Source organism: Callorhinus ursinus, unplaced genomic scaffold, assembly GCF_003265705.2.
Source record: "Callorhinus ursinus isolate GAN/ISIS: 27379988/994484 unplaced genomic scaffold, GSC_fseal_2.0 scaffold7, whole genome shotgun sequence".
Taxonomy (NCBI): domain Eukaryota; kingdom Metazoa; phylum Chordata; class Mammalia; order Carnivora; family Otariidae; genus Callorhinus; species Callorhinus ursinus.
The window spans coordinates 14,021,948-14,035,508 of NW_027397069.1; the positions used below are offsets into that span (position 1 = coordinate 14,021,948).

Below are 13,561 nucleotides of genomic sequence, written 5' to 3' on the forward strand. Positions count from 1 at the left end.
TATTTGTTCCATTTCTTTGAAAAAAGTGCATGGTATTTTGATGGGGATTGCATTGAATGTGTAGATTGCTCTCGGTAGCATTGACATCTTCACAATGTTGATTCTCCCAATCCATGAGCATGGAACGTTTTTCCATTTCTTTGTGTCTTCTTCAATTTCTTTCATGAGTATTTTATAGTTTTCTGAGTACAGATCCTTTGCCTCTTTGGTTAGATTTATTCCTAGGTATCTAATGGTTTTGGGTGCAATTGTAAATGGGATAGACTCCTTGATTTGTATCAACTACCAAAATTGAACCAGGAAGAAATAGAAAACCTGAACAGACCTATAACCACTAAGGAAATTGAAGCAGTCATCAAAAATCTCCCAAGAAACAAAAGCCCAGGGCCAGATGGCTTCCCAGGGGAATTCTATCAGACATTTCAAGAAGAATTAATACCTATTCTCCTGAAACTGTTCCAAAAAATAGAAATGGAAGGAAAACTTCCAAACTCATTTTATGAGGCCACCACTACCTTGATCCCAAAACCAGACAAAGACCCCATCAAAAAAGAGAATTACAGACCAATATCCTTGATGAACATGGATGCAAAAATTCTCACCAAAATACTAGCCAATAGGATCCAACAGTACATTAAAAGGATTATTCACCACGATCAAGTGGGATTTATTCCTGGGCTGCAAGGCTGGTTCAACATCCGCAAATCAATCAACGTGATACAATACATTAACAAAAGAAAGAGCAAGAATCATATGATCCTCTCAATAGATGCAGAAAAAGCATTTGACAAAGTACAACATCCTTTCTTGATCAAAACTCTTCAGAGTATAGGGATAGAGGGTACATACCTCAATATCATAAAAGCCATCTATGAAAAACCTACAGCGAATATCATTCTCAATGGGGAAAGGCTGAGAGCTTTTCCCCTAAGGTCAGGAACGCGGCAGGGATGTCCACTCTCACCACTGCTATTCAACATAGTATTGGAAGTCCTAGCCACAGCAATCAGACAACAAAAAGAAATCAAAGGCATCCAAATCGGCAAAGAGGAAGTCAAACTCTCACTCTTTGCAGATGATATGATACTGTATGTGGAAAACCCAAAAGACTCCACCCCAAAACTGCTAGAACTCATACAGGAATTCAGTAAAGTAGCAGGATATAAAATCAATGCACAGAAATCAGTGGCATTCCTATACACCAACAGAAGGCTCTGTTTCTGCTGTGCTACTGCCTTTTACGTCATTGCCCAATCTTACATCACCATGCCAGAAGAATAAACACAATGCGTGTGCTTTTCTGAAGCAAAGGATTACAAACTTCTGGCAAAGATTGTTTTGTTAAAATGTCCTAAAAGTACTCAACGGACATTTTTACATGATTGATAACACTAAAAACATAAACCTATTTTCCTATGAAAAATTTCAAATATAATTCACTTTCAAGACCAGTATATACTTGAAAACCTAATAGCCTCTTCTGATAAATAGGAACCAATAGGATAGGGTATTTGAAATGCGTTTTTCCTGATTCCTTTGTCTGTTTTGATTTCTGTTAGCTCAGTTAGGGTGAAGAATTTAGGGTGTACAAAAGAAAGACCAGTTCCTCGTTAGTTTAGATCAGCTCTTCATCCCAAAAGAGCCCTAAGAGAAACAAAGACTTCAGTTTCAAAGATCAAGACTTGGGTAAACAGAAAAAGGCACAAGGATATATTTAAAGGCATGAAGGGCATTCACCCAAAAGTCAATGGAATCGCATGGAAAACTGATCTTATATTTTCTGAAATAAATGGAAAATCTGAGAGTTAAAAGGGTTCTGGCTTGCTTATCTGTTAGCCACACTCAGAGTTAAATAAGAGGCATTAGTTCCTTATTGCTCCATTCTAACGTCTTCCTTATACATAAAGAAGTTTTGGTGGCCTGTTTCCCAGAATTTCCCCCCATTGGGTTGGTCTATAGGTCAATCTGCCTGACCTTGTTTCACTGAAGGTTTTCTGGGATATGAGCCAAAAGATTACCTGGTATATTTGCACAAAAGCGTTGGCAAATTCTCACACAGATACTTAAAAGAATGAATATTTAACAATGACAGTAAGTGTCTGGGTTTCTCTGAAGTAAAGGAAAACAAGAAAAACATTGTGTAGATTATTTCTTTGAAACCAGACAATGCCAAAATTATATCGTTTTTCAGCTTCAGTACAGAGAAACAAATCTTTCTCTCTTTGGAAGAATGATGAGGAGAAAAGCAGGAATATCGTGCAGTTCCTTTATTTCTACAGCGGCAGTTACTTTATTTTCTGCGATTACTTCTTTGTTTCCAACATTTCCCATTTTTGGTAGCAGCTCTGAGGATTTATTCAACAAATATTTATTTTGCCCCTATGAAGTCTGAGTCACCGCCCATGATAAATGGTTAAATGTAGAAGTTGGGCTACAGAAGCACAAAAACATAAAGGGATCCAGGTGTAAATAAGGCTTTGACTAGCCATCTCTCGCCATCTGTGGGAGACACACAAAAAGAAAGGTGCTTATTCGGCAAGAAAAAAAGTAGTAAGAACACAAAAGTAAAGAAAAAGGACAGATTTTCTTTTCCTACATTTTGTGAAATACTGCTAAATGCTTGAAACAAAGCAAATTGGGACACTATAATTCAATGAACAGATAAGAAAAAAGAAAATACTATCTTTTCTGAGGCTATGGTCAGCTTTGTTATAGTCAAGCTTTAGCAATTTGGATGCCTTCACATTGAAAGACTTGCTAAGAAGCTGTTAAGTCTAACAATTTTTATTCTTTGGATACGACATTGGAAATTTAACATATTAAGTAGGTAAGCAAGTGGCAGGGGAAATTGTGAAATATCTGAATGAATTGCTTATAGGCATCTGTGCTGTGCCTATTCTTGGGAAGAGACAAGTATTTAAATTCTTTTCCAATGTTAGCAAACACTGTTAGAAAAAGAATGCTGATGTTAGCGCAAGGAATATTGAAGACCTGTACTCCAATATTTCGTTTGTAGCCAACCTCTTCTTAAGCGGCTGTGTTCAACTGTCTGATGGATAATAGGGTAACAATAATAAATATGTGAGGCAAACAAGGCAAACAGAGAAGCAGAGCAGAAAACAACTGAGATTACGCCAGAGCAGGGGTGGGAATGCAAAAGGTGTGAGTGGCCAGGAGAGGGCCACTGATTTGCCCCTAAGCTTTCTGGCCACCATCCTAAATGGGAAACAAGAGGTTACATGATTCACATTGCCCATGAGCTAAATCTAGTGTGGTCATTCAGAAAAAGCGTGATTATTCCTGGTACTTAGACTTGAGAGAAATTCTCCTTCCCTTGGGTCCTCATAAAAAAGCCAGTGAGTCATCTGGTGAAGCTCCTGGAGAGTGTCCTCAAAGGGAGCAGGGACATTTCATGGAGGGGCTGCCTCCTATCAGGCCTCTGGGGTCTGGCATCCACTCACTACTCAGGAAATGAAGTCACTTAACCTCTCAGTGATCAAGATGCTTCAACTGGAAAACAAGGGCCTGAGTGATCTCTTGGGTTCCATCCAGCAGTAAAATTCTGTTTCTTGGATTCTAATCATTATAGTAGGTCCTGAAAAAGTTCTGCTTGCTACATTTTTCATCCTAGAATAGTTCTGTATAGTTTTAAGACTACACATATGTGTTTGTGTGTATGTATTCAAACTTTTTACTCATTGGTCTACTGTAGTAGACAAGTCCAGGAAGGAAAGAGAATCCACACTAGTAATTTGAAAAGAGAATATTTAATGTAAAGAATTATTAACTGGTAGCAGATGAGCAGCCAGCGACTAAGAGGGGATAAAAGAGAATTCAAAGAATACCCTAGGGCTGAGAAACAGTACCCAGTGAAGGAATGCACTTGGAGTGGGGCATCCTCTGCAATGCTGAGATTTAGACTTCATTGGAGAGGGTGTAGCTGGACCCATTGGTTGACAGAGAAGGTCACTGTATTGTCTAAGCCAACTCTTGTCACAGCCAGTTAGCCAGGGATGGTATGTAGGGAACTTGAGCAGGGACTAGCATTCAGAAAACTTTCCACTGGTGTCCCGGCAAAACTGGTGGACGATGTGTGCCCCTGTCCCCCGCCTCCCTCCCCATCACCTCTAGCAGCTGAGCTCTACGAGCGAGAGAGGAAGCAACCAAATCAAAAGAAGTCTCTTCCTCTGGTACTACCTCTCTTTGGACACCCTCAACTGACAAAGCTGAATATGGTGCCGGCTGGCAAAGGAGAAATCGGCACTGATTCCAATAAAGGGTAAATTTGGAGATTAGAGGCAAGAAATTGATCACTGGCATACCTACCTTTCCCTAAGTCATTAAATTTTTAAATGTGTAATGTGTCTATACACATGTTCATTATGCATTTTATGCTACAGTAAAGAAAGTGGATAGTACAGTGCTCCAAGTGTTGGGATAAGGAACAGTGGCAGTGGAATCTAGAGCATTAGTAATTTCTCCAGGAGTCCCATGGTCAGTTGACAAGGGAAGTTTGTCAAATAAGCATACTGTATTGCTATAACTTTCTAATATTCATGGCATACAAGTTTGTGATTTAGAGCATCACAACAGTACTCAGTAAGCCAATAATCATCTGAAAAAGAAGGCCATATTTTGGGTAAATGCTAATTCATTTATTCAATCAGCCAATAGATATTTGACAAATATTTATTATACGCTAGATGATAGGGCTATAGAGCAAGATAAGAATTAAAAAGCTCCAAAGGATTTACAGTGGTAAGTACTGTGAAAAAGATGTATAAGTGCTATGAAAGCAAATTACAGGGAGACTTCACCCACTCAGGAAGACTGCGCAGAATTCTCAGGAAGTGCAACGAGGGCGAACTGAGAAGGGGAGTTACTTGCCTAAGGGAAAGGTTTGGTGGGGGAAAAAACAAAAAAACAAAAAACAAAAACAGGGCCAGGCATATCATGTGCAAAGACCCTACGATGGGAAAGAACATATATTCAAGGAACTGAAAGATCTGTGTGTCCGAAGCCTAGGGATCATGGGAAGGATCACTGAGGGAGATGAATTCTCTAGCTAATTGCCTTTGACTTTATCTGCACTGTTGGCTCTTCTGGGTCTCCAGCCTCCTGGTGCATACTAGAGATTTGGACTTACTAGTCTCCATAATTATGTGAGTTAACTCCTTATAATAAACATCTTTTTAAAAAGAGACTTTTATTTATTTGAGAGAGAGAGAAAGAGCATGAGCAGGGGGAGGGGCAGTGGGAGAAGCAGACACGCACTGAGCAGGGAGCCTGAGGCAGGGCTTGAGCCCAGGATCCCAGGATCATGACCTGAGCTGAAGGCAGATGCTTAACCAAATGAGCCACCCAGGCACCCCAATAAATATCTTTCTATATATGTCATACATTCTATTGGTTTCTATGTCTTTGGAGAACTCTGGCTAATACTAAGATTTTGGTAGGTAGGAAAACACCATGTGGACACTTCTTAAGGATTTAATCACTGTGTCAATGATTCTCAAATGGGAGCAATTTGGGGGACATTTAGCAATGTATGGAGATATTTTTGGTTGCCATCACTTGGGGAAGGTGATATTGGCATCTAGGGTGTAGAGATCAGGTTAAGGCTTCTAAAATGAATAAACACGGTGCCCCCCGAAGGACAAAGAATTATCCAAAGAATTATAATCAATCCAATTGTAGCAGTGTTGAAAGATCCTGCTCTATATGAATGCATAGCCACTGAAATCTTTTAAGCAAGACTGGGGTGGGGGTTGGAGTGGGGTGGTAGGAGGAAAGACCAGTGAGGCTGATCTTTTGCATTTCAAAAATGTCTTGGTCTGGAGAAAGTCCATAGTAGATACACATTGTGATCAAAGGGGTCCTAAGAAATACTGCTGTCATTGGTAGCCTTAAAAAAACCTTAAGTAAAATTCATTTGTTTATAATCTTTCACAGTATTATTATTTTTCAATCATAGCTATAAAAATTCTGGACCCCATTCCTCATGAAGAAGGAGAAAGTGAGTGACAGCATTATTCAAATGGCTTAACATAGGGGGAAACAATTAAAACATGGATAATGCTCAGCCTTTAGTTACATTATTCAAATGACATGTGTTACAGATTTCTGTAAAATTAAGTAGTTGATTTGTTTTCTATCAACTCAACTTCCAGACTTAAAAACCTTTTCAGGTAAGTATGCAACAACTCCCCCAAACTTCCATATGGTTAAGTGTTACTGAAGACTAGCTATACAGGAAATCATAAATATTCCAGTGGAAAGATAATGAAGATTAAATTCTGAGATTTCTAATTTGCAGCCATAGGACCCTTAGCTGAGATCTGAGAGGAAAGGATCCTGATCACTGTAGGAAGTTTTTGGTATTGCAGTGATAGATGTGAAAATTAGGAAAAAGGGGATTCAGAAAGCATAGTATGTCACAAGACATTCAGATAGCATACCAATGTACAGTTTGTAATGCCTCCAAGTTACTCTACCTTTAACTCAGAAAGGGGAATATTTTAACATTCAGACAACTTTTTATTCAATCCATTCTATCTAGAGATCATGAACAGTATAGATTGCAGATATACATCTATAAACAGCTTTGTGCTAAGATTTTTAGGAGAAATTTTGTTTTCAACTTGCATAATTTTTTATTTTTATTTTTTTATTTTTATTTTTTGGGGGGCTCGTCCGGGATAACTTCCATACTTTTTAAAAAATTTATTTATTACTATTCTTTTTTAAGTAGGTCCCACACCCAATGTGGGGCTTGAACTCATGACCTTGAGATTAAGAGTCACATGCTCTTACCAATTGAGCCAGCCAGGTGCCCCTCACTCAACTCACTTTTAAATGAATTATGAATATTGAAAATCTTTGTTGCAAAGGTTTTAACTAGATTTGAGTATTTGGCAAACTCTTTTTTTTTTTTTTTGCAAACTTAATTTTTCTTCTAAATTCTGATTGAACCAGGTATATTGGCCCACCCAGACCTAACTTCATCAAAGTACTAGCTCTCACTGTATTTTCAAATTATCAAACACTTCCTTTGATCCTTAGACAAAGAGAAACTGTCAGGAAAAAAAAAAGATGGATTATGAATAAATGCTAAAAGCCTGTGAAGACAGCTAAAAATAAGACTGTGCCCCAAATAAATATGAAAAAACTTCTATTTTAATGAAAAAAGAAAAAAAATAAGAATCTCCATGTTAGCTAGGAAATAAATAATCATAAAAGTATTTCTTAAGTGGTAAATCCTAGAATATTATAATTAAAGAGATTCCATTTGTTTTCATCTGGGTGAAAAAATATACATCACTTCTTGCTGTGTTGAGCCCTTTTGATCCTTTTATTAGGTTATACCTTCAAACCTTCCCCACCCCATTATTTGCTTAAAACAAGCAAGCAAACAAACAAGTTAGAGTATGAGAAAGGAAAACTTCTAAAAACTGAAATCATTTGATTTTTACCAATCAGGAGTGTGTATTAAATAGATTCTTAACAGTTGATATCACAAAGACTAAGTAATATTTAGGATTCAGAATTGTACAGAGTAAGTAATTGAATATTCAATCCAGAGGGCTTCTATATACATTTTTAAAACTGAACTGCCAATGTGGATGGAACTAGAGGGTATTATGCTAAGGGAAATAAGTCAGTCAGAGAAAGACAAATACCATATGATTTCACTCATGTGGAATTTAGGAAACAAAACAGATGAACATAGGGGAAAGGAAGGAAAAATAAAATAAGATAAAAACAGAGAGGAAGGCAAACCATAAGAGACTCTTAACTATAGGAAACAAACTGAGGGTTGCTGGAGGGGAGGGGGATGGGGGATGGGGTAGCTGGGGGATGGGTATTAAGGAGGGCACTTGTTGTAATGAGCACTGGGTGTTACATGCAACTGATGAATCACTAAATTCTACCCCTGAAACTAATAATACACTATATGTTAACTAAGTACGCAAATGATGAATCACTGAACACTACATCTGAAACTAATGATGTATTTACTGTATGTGGGCTAATCAAATTTAAATTAAAAATAAATAAATAAATAATGAAAAAACAAAAACTACGAACCCGCCTGGCTTCCTCATCTGTACTTGAATTGGCTCCAATACTACATTTTACTCCCAGTGTATACACATATTCACCTTTCACTCACATTCCTGATAAGAGGAATTGCATTTCTTTGGAGATGGAAGCAATCTAGATAGTGGCTAAAAGGAAGTGTTGATGAACAAGCTGCTGCAGGGGTGCTGTCTACAATATTTAATGACTGTCCTGCAAAGAATCAGAATCACAGTTTATAAGAACACTGACCTTCCTACCTCCTGCCACATCACGTTTTAAATCAAAGAAAACAAAGATTCTAAAAGAGGAAACATGTGGCCAACTGTTCACGCTGTAGTCCCTGAAATCAATCTACTCCACTAGAGGACACCTTAAATGTTAGAGCTTTTGCCTTCATGCTTTGTGTTTTCCTTTGTTTTTGTTTTGTTTTGTTTTGTTTTTGATACTTACCCTCTCTTGGCCAGATTGTTGGCTGATAAACTATTTTCGAACATTTGTATGACTTCTGTTTATGTATTCCAGCGGGGGTGGGGGGGAGGGGAAGACCTTTTGTTATAGGTAGGAAAAAATCAAGCAAAACAGATAGTCAGGGTCGTGATTTGCCAAAGGTCAAAGGTCATGACAAGTGACCAGCTCCAGAGGCTTTGAGGTCAAAGGTGCAACTGGAATCCCATAACCTCCACTCTTTTTACATCACAAAGGAGAGCAATGCTTTCCTAACTTCTGTGAAGGAATCTACACCCCTGTTCACATTTTTTCCTTGAAAAATTATTTCAAAATGATTCTGCCCGTGATTATTTTTCCCCTTGAAACCAAGTGGCATGAAATAGGCTTTTATATAAATTGAGTGTCTCCTTAGCTTTTTATTAGTATTCTATATTGGCAACCTAGAGTAGGAAATAACAGAGATTAATACGTGTTTTTTAAAAGGAAAATAAGCACATTTTTTAAAAGTTCAAAACCCAAACCAAAGAGGTACATTTATCTTTTTGTTATTTTCTTTTTCAGTCCCATGTGTATTTACCGAATGTACCTAAAAATTTGTTTTCCTTGAAAGAAGAACTAAAAGCAACAGTAATCTCTTATGCTTTCTATTGGGGAAAGATCTTCAAAGCTAAGTTCTTAATACAGATCCAAAATAAGGTTTTATAACAGGAACCATTCTGGAATTATTATAATGTGGTTTATTTTTATTTTTTTTAGTTTGAAACAAATATAAAACATCAATGATGCGAGGGCCACTGTTGAGGTCAGAATGTCTGGCAGATCTCAGGATGTATTAGTAGCTGCAGCTCTATCTTTACCATGTGAACTGGAGGAAAAATGCAGAACCTTACTTTTCAACTCCATTGGTTTCTAACCTCTCATGAGCACTTAATTCCTCATAGAGAAGGAAATAGTCATGCTGTAGAATCCTGTGGCCCATGAAGGGTAATTGGATAACATCTTTTGAAAGATTTACAAGGCTGCCAAGGATTTTGCCAGCTTTAAACCTGATTGATTCAGTGTGAAAAGATCTGAACAATTCTGACCTAAAAGTTTAAAGACAGACCTTTCCTGTGAAAGTATAATTTAGAGCCTGTAATAAAATTGTATTGGAAAACACCACATTGAAGAACACAGCCATAAATTGCAAAACTTAGCATTATGTTAAAAGACTTTTTTTTTCCTTCAAGTCCACTGAAAGAACACTAATTGTTCACCAGATACTTTAATAATGAGGTATTTTTTGTTTTTGCTTTTCTCCCCCCTGGAAGAAGTCCCTAAAGAAAAACTAGTCAACTACTTTGCCTCCCTAACCAAGAAGTCAAACATGGAGTTTATACAACTTTTTTCTTATTAGGTAAAATAAAGAAAAGCAAAATTCTGTTTAACAAAGAGTAGACTAAACAGACTTGCTCCATATTTTAATTTTTCAAAGTGCTGGTTCTCATCATATATTAATTTCCATTTTGATAAAATATATACACTCATAATCAGTGCAATATTTTGTGGCTAGGCTCAAATGCCTGTGATGACTCAGACAGATTAATGATTAAACATCTTCCAGCTAATTACTTCAGGTCATTAATTATTTATCTAAGTCCATAATTCTATCAACTATTTTAGCTTCTGTCTTCCATTGCCCATCTTGGAAGAAGCATGTTTGGGGAAATTAAAGCATAAAAATTTCAAGTAAACAACATTAAGTAGAATATATACATGTTTTCTCCTTTTCTTTAGAATCAGGGAAAAATTGAGACGATTGTATTTAGACAAAAGCCTATTTATCTTTAAACAATACCTCCTTTGTGACATGTTCACTAACTTTGTGTTTCCTCCTCCAATTTCAGTTTGAAGGATTAGGGAAAAATGCCATGTCCCACTTACCTGCGATGTGGGAGATATGCCATTTGCCTTTTGATTCTTTGAATCCTATGAACTAGTCTTAGATGTTTAAAATAGGAATCTCAATTTATGGGTATTTTTGTCACTATATACATATTTACAAATGACCAGAAATGACTGCTTTTTATATAGATTTGTGAGAACACTAACTTGTCAACAAATTGAAAGTCTACTTTCCCACATCCTTTCAAAAGACAAAACAAAAGCAGAACTGTAGCACTAAGAAAGAAGTTTCAATTAAGAAATGTGTAAAGGAGGAACCCTCTCTTCCACGTAAACTAGTTTATACTGAGAAAGGCATTCCGGAAGCAAGGAGGGGACAGTATGCTGGGCTCTCGTATTTCTTTCCTGAAGAATTAGGTAGTAAGTTAGCACAGGCTTTCACCCCTTCCAACTCTAACCAGAACTAAGTGTCTAGGAGGTAATTCAACCAGCCACCTGAAAATTCCCCGTCTTGTGAATTAGAACAGTTCCACCCTTATTGAAGCCATCAAGAATTGAATAAATTCCACTGTATCAACTTCCAGCTGACTGTTAGCAATTTCTGCAGGACAATGTTATTAGGTTGGTCTACAATAGTACTCTAAACTAGCATGGTCCCCAGAAGCTCTTCCTCAGAACGTTACAGTCAGTTAAGCTGAAAATTGTTAACTACCGGAAAAATACTCCAGGGTGAACGAAGAGGCATATTAGGAACTGGCAATAAAAAATATTTTCTGATATGTTCACATCACATCAAATATATTTACATAAGTCATCCATTCTACAATAAAGGCTTAGAACAGATAGCCTTTTCCAGAGGCCTGATTTTGAGTTCTGGTGCCACCTAGTGGAAAGGAGGAAGAAGAGAAGATGCAATAGAGGCTTGACGGAGTCAACACAGTAGATCAAGACTATCATCTGATTCATTTCTTTCAAATCACTTAGAATATAAAAAATACCTATCGCTTCCCTGATGAGTACTTTTGAGGGTTCCCCATCAGTTAAAGGATTATGAAACCCCTATTTTTCCTCCAGCCTCTTCTTGAACATCTCTAGAGGCAGTGAATTCAACCTGATCTGAGATGGCTTACTGTATTTTTCAACCACTTCCAGTAGAAAGTGTTTTCTTACAGTGGACCCACAGCTTCAGCTCAAGAGCAGGGTGAATGGGAGATGGAGGTGCGGGTTCAGTGCACAGACTCCAGAGCAAATTGAGTTCACATTTCAGCTGTGCAACCTTCTAGCTGTGTGACACAGGACACATGACAAGCTCCCTAGGTCTCAGTTTTTTCACCTATAAAGATGAGAATAATGCCTATTATCATATCAGTGTTGTGAATCAGCTCGTAGGTGTGAAGCACTTAGAATAGCATGTGACACAGTATATGCTTTATAAGTGTTTATTATATTTATAGGCTGGGGAAGTCATCAATGATGAGTCATGGCTACAGTAACGGGAAGAGATGAGAAGAATATACTGAACAGTAAATCTCAATGTGTACACTTGGAATAATCCACCTGTAAGATGCTCCACTAGCTCCATGGGAACATAAATTTGGGAGATGCTGCCTGCTATAGACAGCTATGTGGTGTGTACAGCTATATTGCTATATATACCTGGACATAGATATATGTACAAAGATATGTGGTAATTAGCATAATCAAGGCTGTCAATTCCTGACTTATTAACAACTTACCTTACTTTGTCTAACTTGGCATTTCCTAAACCTATTTGACCCAAGAATCCTTTTTAATGTGACATCTTAATGTCTTAATGCACATTTAGGGTTTAAAAGCGGGATCTTCACCTCAAAACCTTTAAGGACAAAGCAAATAATGTAAACCAGGGAAGTAGGTCAGGTGAAATGCAGTATGGAACAGTGTGAGTTATGGAAAACCAGAGGACACATATCTCACCTAAATGCATTTCAATTTGGCTCGTGAAAAACATTGTAGGCCAAAGAAAACATACCTCCAAGCTGAATCTGGGCTCTGTTCAGCAAATCAGATTCCTGTAGAGTGAGAGAAGAGGACCAACTGTGTAACTTGGGGAAGAGTGAATTTTTAGAGATAATAAAGAGACCTTAACAAAAGAGACTGTGAAGGAGAGGTAAAAGATATAAAACCAGGAAAGGGTAGCGTCCTGGAAACAAAAAAGGCAAAACAGAGGGATATCTCTGGGACCAGAGAAAGAGTGTACTGATTTCCACTGCTGCTGCTATAAAATGCCACAGTCTTTGTGGCTTAACACAAAATTATTATTTTACAATTCTGTGGGTCAGAAGTTTGATGTGGGTCTCAATGGGCTAACATCAAGGTGTTGGCAGGGCTGGGCTACTTTTGGAGGCTGTGTGGGAGAATCAGCTGCCTGTCCTTTCCAGCTTCTAGAAGCTGCCTATGGTCCTTGGCTTTGGCCTCCTCTTCCAGCAAAGATGTGTTGTGTCCAGTCCTTCTCATATCACGTCAGTCTGACCTCCTCTCCTGCCTCCCTCTTCTGCTTTAACGAAAAAAAAAAACAAAAACTTGTGATTACATGGGACTCACCTGGACATCTCAGGACACTTTAAGGTCAGCCAATTAGCAACATTAATTCCATCTGCAACCATAATTCCCCTCTGTTGTCTAACACCACAAATTCACAGGTTCTAGAAATTAGACATGGACATTTTGGGGGAGCCATTATTTTGTCTATGGCAGAGAATAAATAGGAAGAATACTGCAGGAGCTACTGTGTCTCTGAGAGCAAGGAATGGAGCTTCTTTATGCCACTGCCCCCTAAATTATCCATCCTTTTACTTGATAATAATGGGAGGGAAAGTTCAGAAAGGGGAAGGAAATTGAAACTCACTTGGCAAGAAATTATGCTCATAATTCACAGTGTATGGTTCTATGGTGTCTGTACAACTTAGAATACAGATGCTCTTTCAGGAAGAAGGATTAGAAAAAAGGGCCTATTAAAAGAAAAGAACAGGGGACCTTTTCCAAGCAGATAAAGTCCCAAAAGGCTACCTATCCTCCAACTGGGGGAAGATGGTTTCACAAAGAGCCCCTACTCAGGCTAATGCCGTGAGAGACCATGTGGAGGGCCCAGCGGAGAGCCCATGCCACC

General features: G+C 38.0%; 1 long non-coding RNA gene across 1 annotated transcript; it reads right to left on the minus strand.

Moving 5' to 3' along the window:
- Positions 1 to 2,332: 2,332 nt before the first annotated feature.
- LOC141373042 (uncharacterized) lies at positions 2,333 to 13,100 on the minus strand. Its single transcript, XR_012378672.1, has 3 exons — positions 12,997 to 13,100; positions 12,425 to 12,464; positions 2,333 to 2,499 (listed from the first exon to the last, which is right to left on the minus strand). It is a non-coding gene; the product is annotated as an uncharacterized lncRNA (long non-coding RNA).
- Between the last annotated feature and the right edge of the window lie 461 nt (positions 13,101 to 13,561).